This window comes from Ammospiza caudacuta, chromosome Z (assembly GCF_027887145.1).
Source record: "Ammospiza caudacuta isolate bAmmCau1 chromosome Z, bAmmCau1.pri, whole genome shotgun sequence".
NCBI classification, from domain to species: domain Eukaryota; kingdom Metazoa; phylum Chordata; class Aves; order Passeriformes; family Passerellidae; genus Ammospiza; species Ammospiza caudacuta.
Genome location: NC_080632.1, coordinates 12,257,058 through 12,265,355, shown reverse-complemented (window position 1 = coordinate 12,265,355; position 8,298 = coordinate 12,257,058). Strand labels below are relative to the sequence as shown.

Sequence of the window (8,298 nt, the reverse complement as noted above, 5' to 3'; positions counted from 1 at the left end):
AATTTATTCAAAACAGCTCTAGCATTGAAATGTTCAATAACTCTACAACAAAACACTGCATTAGTTTGATAACAATGACTGTTCTTAACTGCAAACTGTAGATTGTTCTAAGAAACAATCTTTTATGCTGTAGCTTTTCAAATTATGAGCAAATAGTATCAAATTCATGGTCCTGTCAGTATGCCAAAACAAAGAAAACACCAAACAAAAACCTTAGCACACACACCCCCCCCCGAAAAACCCAACCCCCCAACGATTAAATCAGTTTTTGAGTAAAATGAGACAACTGGCAAAAGGTCTTTTTATAATTTGGGAAACCACCATTATTTGACTACATTCATTTCATTCTTAAACATCCAAATTTTCACTTAGTAAAACTCATTGATAATAAAAACCCTATCCCATTATATATTTAATTTCTTCCTGTGGATATTAAAATAAACTATGTTCTGAAATTAAGAGTTAAAATACCTCCTTTTGTTTTCCATACATATTTGCCTATATAAATATACTTCATCATTTTACAAATTACAGTATTTATATTAAAGCTTTCATTCAGCAAATCATTACAGCTTAACAAGAACAAACAATCCCTGTGTTTTGGTTCTGTCTTTAAATCACTTTTGGAGATAATGAAAACCAGCCAAAATGAGTGACTGCAAATAATACAAACAACACATTTATTTAGAAAAATAAACTGAAAATGTTGCTTGTCTGTTAGATTTCTCCATGAAGTATAGACAAATGGCTAGAAAAATTTTATGTCAAGTACATGTTACAAATGAATTCTTTAGCAGTAACTGGGACTAAATGTCAATATTCAACAGGAACATTTTTTGATGTATAATTCAATAGCTTAAATTTCTCGGCTGCTAATATGATAAAAAAAAAATGAATGCTATTAAAAAAGATTATATCCCCTTTTAAAATACACCTTATCATGTTGCTGCTTTTTCATATATATACATATGTATATATGTATGTATATGCATGTATTTATTTCATCCTAAGAAAGGACCATAATCCTTTCTGTGAAGAGATCCCCATAGTGAAAGAGAGCATAAATGTCTTTCTTCAGTTCTAACTTTTTAATTCCATTTGGAGCCCTGGCAAAGTATAGCTTGTTGTGGTCAAAAATCTCCTGGGGCCATCTGTGCAAATGGTGGCACACATCATTACCCTGAATGGAAGTGACAGTGCAAATAATAGAAGTGCATCGAGATGCAATCTCTAAGAGCGGAACTCCCTCAAAGCTGGGTGGAGGACAGGAGACAGCATCCTTTTAAGTGACTTCACTTCAGCCCTGTTCCTGTATGGCTTTGAATATATACAAGGGACGACAGAGGTCTTCTTCCCCACGGACAGTAACATTTCTCTGTTACAATAAATGCATCCATTTTCTGATATTACTTAAGTGCTTCCTTTTTCCTTTTGGCTACATATTGAAATATTTGTTGATGCTGGCTGTACCCATAAAAAACTCCTTGTTTGGTACTCTCGTTGCTCAGCACAGGACTCAGGTGTTAGGCCTGGAAACAGAAGTTTCTGCAACGGGGCAAAACATTGAGTTCTCTTATCCTTCTTTCCCACTGAATGGAATTTAAGGCTGTGGCTGTTGCCAGGACTCAGCTTGTAGCTGTCAGATCTGAGAAAGATGATTCAATGCAGATTACACTAGCGCTCAGTTGTGCTCTGACTTCAAGGGTTCTTCCGTTCTCCACTAAGGGTCAGGTTTCCTGGTTACTTCTCAGATCTGGCCTGCAAGAAGTCACAATGATGAATCTGATACGCAAATTAATTGACGTGCCTCCAAATATAGATATTCCTTCAAGCCTGAAGGTGCTGTTAAAAAGAAAAGAAGGGCAAAGTTATAAAAAAATGTTACTTTAAAAAGACAAGTTAATAAACAAAATATAATTTTTAATTATCATTTCAGTTTTTGTGTAAGCAGGAGTTCAAAAAATAACGGTATTTTGAAATGATCTTTTATAGTAGCACTTTATTATGTATACAAGCCTTTTTTTTCTGGGGTAAATGGGTTTGACTTCAGTGGTGTCTTTGAAATCACCTTTTTAAAGGTGATTACTTGCATCTCCTGTGAAATCTGGACTCTAATACTTGTTAATAAATTAAATAGAAAATGAACTCAGCAGAAGCTCCCCATCTGACAAGTAAGTTTTCTAGTCACAAAAATATTATATATAATTCTGATTTGGGTCTTTCATATTCATTTTTGTGAAACTGTTTTAATTTTTATAAAACACTAATAATGCTGCTGTCTGATGCTGAGATTCACTGACCTACTGAGTTTTCCTAGCTTTATTTATTAGGGAAGATAAAGCAGCAGTATCTAAAAAAGACACTTTATAATACTTGTTGGTAGCTAGGACACTAATTTAGGTTAAAGTATTAAATTCACACCTCCTGAGGAAAAGAATAACAACTTCCTCATGCACTTTTGGTGACTTACACCTGAAGGTACAAACTTCAATGAGGAGGAAGATCACTTCTTTGCCATTAGCTTTGTGAATCTAGCACCTCATTCACATTTCCTCATATTTCTTACTTGAACCACTTAAATTGATAAAGATTTTCATGGGGTAGGACAGAACTTCACTGTCACACACAAAAAAAAGGAATCTGAATTTAGTGTAATGTAAATTCTTTTTGGTTTTTCCCCCAGCACTAAATGAAAAGATAAAACACTTAGTGAAATTTATTTAACACTCAGAATTGTTACAGTGGCCCGGTGTAGCCCAATAGCCTAGCAAACATGGTAGATTTGTGATACCACCAGCTTAGCAGAAAGTTGTTTTCCTAGTCAAGTATTCAGGGTTTGACTCACATTGTTAATGAAAAAGAACAATGTTCTAAACATCTGTTAGCAGCTTACTTTTAAACGGAAGTCAGCCTTCATATCACTAAAAACACACAACACTTTCTCAGCTGTCACAGTTTCAGGCTTCAATTACGTTTGGGCTAATGATTCCTGTATGTTATTATCTCATAAGAATCAACAAAAAAGACAATATTATCCTTAAATGCAGCTTATTTCTCAGGAACAAGATTAATATGGTACAACGAACATACATTTTTAAATAATAACAATAATACTCACAAAAGACATAATGCAAATAGAATTTTTTGTCAGAAAACAACTTAAATTCTGAATACTATAAAATACAATGCCAAGCACAGTAGACATGAATAGCAATACGATCTTTTCCTCTGAGTTGTAATTCATAAACATAGACAATATCATGCTGTTATAGTTTAATCCCAGTCAGCAATTAAGTAATATGCGGTTGCTCAACCACTCCCTACCACAGAGTGAGCTGGGGAGAACTGAGGAAAAAAATTGATAAACCCAAATAAAATTAAAATATTTTAATAATAACGATAACAAAAACAACTGTAACAAAAGTGGCACTTAAAAAAAAAAGAGATAAATAAACCTCAAGAAAGAAAAGGGATAGACAATGCAATATGGCTCACCAGCTGCTGGCTGATACCCAGCCTGTCCTCAAGCTGTATGATCACATCCCACCCAACCCCCTCAGTTCATTGGACATGAGTTTACGGTATGGAATGTGCCTTTAGCCAATTTGGGCCACCTCTCCTGATTTTGCTCCCTCATGGTTTCTTACGCACTTCCTCACTGGCAAAGCAGAGGAAGCTGATTTAGGGTACACACTACTTAGCAACAACAGAAACACCAGTGTGTTAATCATCATTATTCTTATTTTTAATCCAAAACACTACTAAGAAGAAAATTAACTCCATCCCAAAAAAACCCAGGATGACTGCTTACAAAACCAGGAAGTAATTTATCAAGTATACTTGAATTTCTCCGTCATTTCTGTCATAGAGTTGTCAACCCACACAATTCAATTCATTCCATACAACCATGTGACATCCACCCTCATTTCATCAATATTCTACCAAGGAAGAAAAGACTGCCCTCTTTTCTTTATGCTAACTGTGCTAAAGAGTAAAAACTATGAAAATATTTTGCACCTTTCCATATTAATAAAGAATACGTTTAAACTAAAAATTATGGTTAAACTTGCTCAGCAGAAAATTCATTAGGTACCAATGCCTGAATCAAAAAACCAGCTGTTCCTCTTGCTACCTCCCCCAAAAATCTGTATTTGCAAACCATTATTGTACACATGAAGAAGTGAGCAGCAAGAGAAAGAAGGCCAGTCACTGAAAAAAACCCACCTGCCTACTAATTACTGTCTCCTATCCTGAATTGTCTAGCTTTTAATCCTATAGTCTGCTATCCTTTTGATAGCAAGGCTGTACATTCAGATATGTACATTTAATTCATCATTACAAAATAATTTTGTTACAGCATACCTTATCAATAAACTCATAATAAAACTCTGATCCTATTAAAGTAATTATTAGGGAGCTAGGGCTCAGACAATTTACCGGAAACCATTTTGTTCACTCACGTCCCTTCTTCTTTTCAGTACTTGGGCAGCATCGCCAAGTCATTCTCTTCCTTCTACAGCATCATTAATAAGTTCCAAAAGCTAGAGAATCAAAGAAACCAATGTTGCTCTTCTCCCCATTATTCAAAACTAGATAACCACTCTTCTGTACTAAAAAATAAATTTTACTTTGCTGAATGTATTACCTGAAAACCATCTATGTCCTTCTGCTTTTTTCTGTTTGTTAGAATCTTAAAAAACTGAGAGAGAGTCTAGTCTCATCTACAAGGAATCCTCCTTCTCATCGTGGCCATGACCATATTGACTCTGGACAAATTGCTAAGCAGAACCTTGTGAATGGAAAATGTTAAGGGACAAGGCTACTAAGGGAAGCCTCCTTTCAGCCTCAGGCCCATGAAACGGCTGCCCCATTCTCAGATGCAGAGAAACCACTGCATTTATTGGTCTTTAAATAAAGTCTTTACATAAAGACCAATAAATCCAGTGACATGATTGGAAGACATCAAGAAAATTACAGAGAAGACATCACCAACTTTGAAGTGATATGTGCACTGAGGATGTCAATAATCACAGAAAGGAATACTTTTAGTGATGGTTTCTATACTGGGCCTCATGCCCTTTATCAAGAAAAAAAGAGAAAACAACTACAAAATGTATTTCATGTTCAATTGAGAAAGGGAGATTTACTTGATTCTGACTAAGCCATGTAATTTCTCCATCTTTTTAAGTCTGGTAGAAGCACCTGAAAGACCAGCCAAAAAAAAAGCTTTGTTATTTGGGCTATTTTAGCCCAGACAGGATAATTTGGACATATGCTATTACCTGTCTTAAGGACACTGCAAGTCAGAGCACATGCCCCGTTATTAGTTCTACTCACATATTTTTTGCTAGGCACAGAGAAAGCTCTCAGCAGCTCTTCTCAGAAAAAATCACTTTCATGGGTTGCTCCAATGCAAAACCAACACTGTTGTATAAGTTACTTACTTATTCCTGAAAGATACAGAAATATTTAGATTCAGATATAGACTATTTTATTTATTTTATCTTAAGCTTTTTACTATTTTAGTAAGATTAATTACTATGCTAAATCCCTCATTTGAAGAATTACTAAAAGCAAAGTGAATGCTTCGCTAAAATTTTGGGAATTTTTGCTAGTTTCTACTGTCCAAGAAATCCTGATCATGATACCTGTTGACACATCTTTTTTCTGTAAAAACTAAACCACCTAAATCTAAACAACACAGGATGCTAACAAACCACCACCAAACTTTTCTTGTAATTATTCCTACTTTTTTCACCAGAAGCTTCAGAAAACATTAATGTGTGATTTCCCATCCTGCTGTTTTAATCTATAAATAATTTATTTGTCAATGAGTAAATAAGAAATCCCAGTTCCTTATTGGAAGTTTATCTTTCCAAGCTTAGGAAGAGATTGAAAATGGCATGAAAAGTGAAAATATTTACACATTACAAATGAAATGTACACATTTCCCTCTTCTTCTTTACACACTACATTAATTTATGCATTGACAGTGTGTATTAGCTTCTACAATAGTATTCTTGTGATCTCACTAGCCACTCCTAGCAACACTTCCTTAATGAGATTATAAAGTTCTTTGTCATGCCAGTTTTGCTGTCTCCAGAGCTTTTCCTGTTCCAAGTTCTATAAATATAATCCTGAATAGAAAATCATAAATTATGTCAGAATGCATATGATGAGAGTATTTACTAAATACGGTTATCCAACTGAACTCCAACTGTTTAAGCAGTGTATTCACAGATATTTACTATCTTTGTCTGCTTGCACAACAAAATGAAGACTACCACAACATTGACTCTGAGAGCTACTGTAATTTTTTATAATGAGAAGCACGCAATCAGTGTCAGAGGCAATGTGCTTATCAATATATGAAACTCATAAAATCTCCTGCTTGTTACTGCTTGTTACTACTGGCCACATTTATGTAGTGCTTGTCCCAGTCAAGTATCAAAATCAAGTTTAGATGTGTGAGAAGTAATATTGTAGGACCTACAACATGCAATCAAGCCTTTTCTTTTTTTTTGTGTGTGTTTTTTTTTGTTTTGTTTTGTTTTTGAGGTATTTTTTGTTAATTCCACTAGTTTCCAATATAGCTGATATCTAAGCAGCCAAAGTTACAAGGTGAGAGGTACCAGGCATCTTGACATCACAGGAGTCAGTAACTTACACTACAGGTTGCTATGATGAATGTAAAAAATGACAAAACTCCAACCAAAAAAATGTAATAGGGAAAAGAATGGCACTGGAAAAAGACCTAATTATGTATCCTGGGAATACCTGGCAGTCTTGTTCACTGGTCAGAAGCATGTCACCTTTTAAAAGAAGAACACATAAATTTTAAGTAGAGTAGTATGTACAGGATGCATAGAAAGTATAAATTATATTTCTACAATTCCTCAGACATACTTTGGGCAGTGACAGTACATTTCTGTTTACCATTTCAAATTTTAGAAACATTTTCATTGGATAATTTTTCTTTACATGAGTTTATTTTCATTTGCCTTTTTGGTTCGTTAGGTGTTAGAAAACTGTTTTGGTGGTATCATAATGTATATTTTAAGATAGAATTGGTTATGCCAAGTGTGAACACAGTCCTGGGAAGCTTACTTATTTTCTCATGAATTTTTGGATGTGTTATGATACATCTTTCATGAGAAAAGTACTCACAAATATTTCTGGGAGGGTGGTTTTGATTCATTTTGTCTCTCAGATACACGCTTACCAGCTCCCAGAAATTTATTTTCTCAAAAAATCATCTTGTTCTTAACTACCATGCATAAAAAAGCAAGAAATTATCAAGAAGATGAAACCAGCTTTTTCTTTGTACTAGGGGATAACATTTGAGCTATGCATTTAATTTCAAATTAAGAAGCTATAGCTTGTCCCAATATTTATTGGCAGACTGGCTTCTGATGTGGATTTGCTTAAAAAGCAAGTCTAATTACACATAAATGCTTTCTTATCAATTGGTGCAATAGAATATATTTGTCAATATGTAAATATAAGCATTTATATGTATATTTATGCATTATTCATTATTCATATATATTCTTATGTATGTGTTTACCTATAATGTACACACAGACATGTTAATTCACTTTTTCTTCTACTCCTTTGGGCTAGATGCTGGACAAATCTTGGACAATACCCAGAAGACTGCAGCCAGTTAGACTGTAGTTCTAAGGTCACATCCACAAGCTCAAGTGGCCACTACAGTTGTGCCAAGAGCAGCAACCCATGTGAGAATTACATGGGGTGGGTGTCTCTGTACAGAAGCACTCAAACTTCAGCATAGTTCCATCCCTAGAAGACACATCCTAATGATAATATGGAAATTACTGTGAACGGAAAAATACTTTAATGTCTGGGGTGGTTCTTCAACAGGAGATATCAACTGTTTGGCTATAAGCTCATTTAAAAAGAAAAGTACTTGAGCATTGCTTCATAAGGGGTTATGAAATAATTTATACCATGTGCTCAGTAGACAATAATCAAACCATAAAGCCAGTCTTGCATATGAGGCACTTCACTCTGTAAAAGAAAATTTGGCTGCATTTCTGGTTTGGTTGCAGATTTTTTTTTGAGATCCAAGCAATAATTTTAATCAACATGCTACAAGCTAGCATTTTATTTCACTCTGTCCTTTTCAGGCTCTACAGATTTCTGTTTATTTTCAGAAGTGAATAATCTGAAATATTCAACCTACAAGCCAAAACACTCAAAAAGAATTTTGATGCTTGTTGAGGTTTGGCTACACTCGTGAAACAAATAAATCCTGCAATGCTAGTGGTGAACAAC

The 8,298-nt window shown here is 34.6% G+C and overlaps 1 protein-coding gene across 1 annotated transcript in view; it reads right to left on the bottom strand.

Moving 5' to 3' along the window:
- Positions 1-302: 302 nt before the first annotated feature.
- The window catches only part of PRR16 (proline rich 16), a 139,793-nt gene continuing 131,797 nt past the window's right edge, over positions 303-8,298 (bottom strand). Inside the window, exon 3 of the mRNA XM_058824099.1 lies at positions 303-1,842. The gene's annotated coding sequence lies outside the window, so the exon portion shown is untranslated. The remainder of the gene's footprint in view (positions 1,843-8,298) is intronic.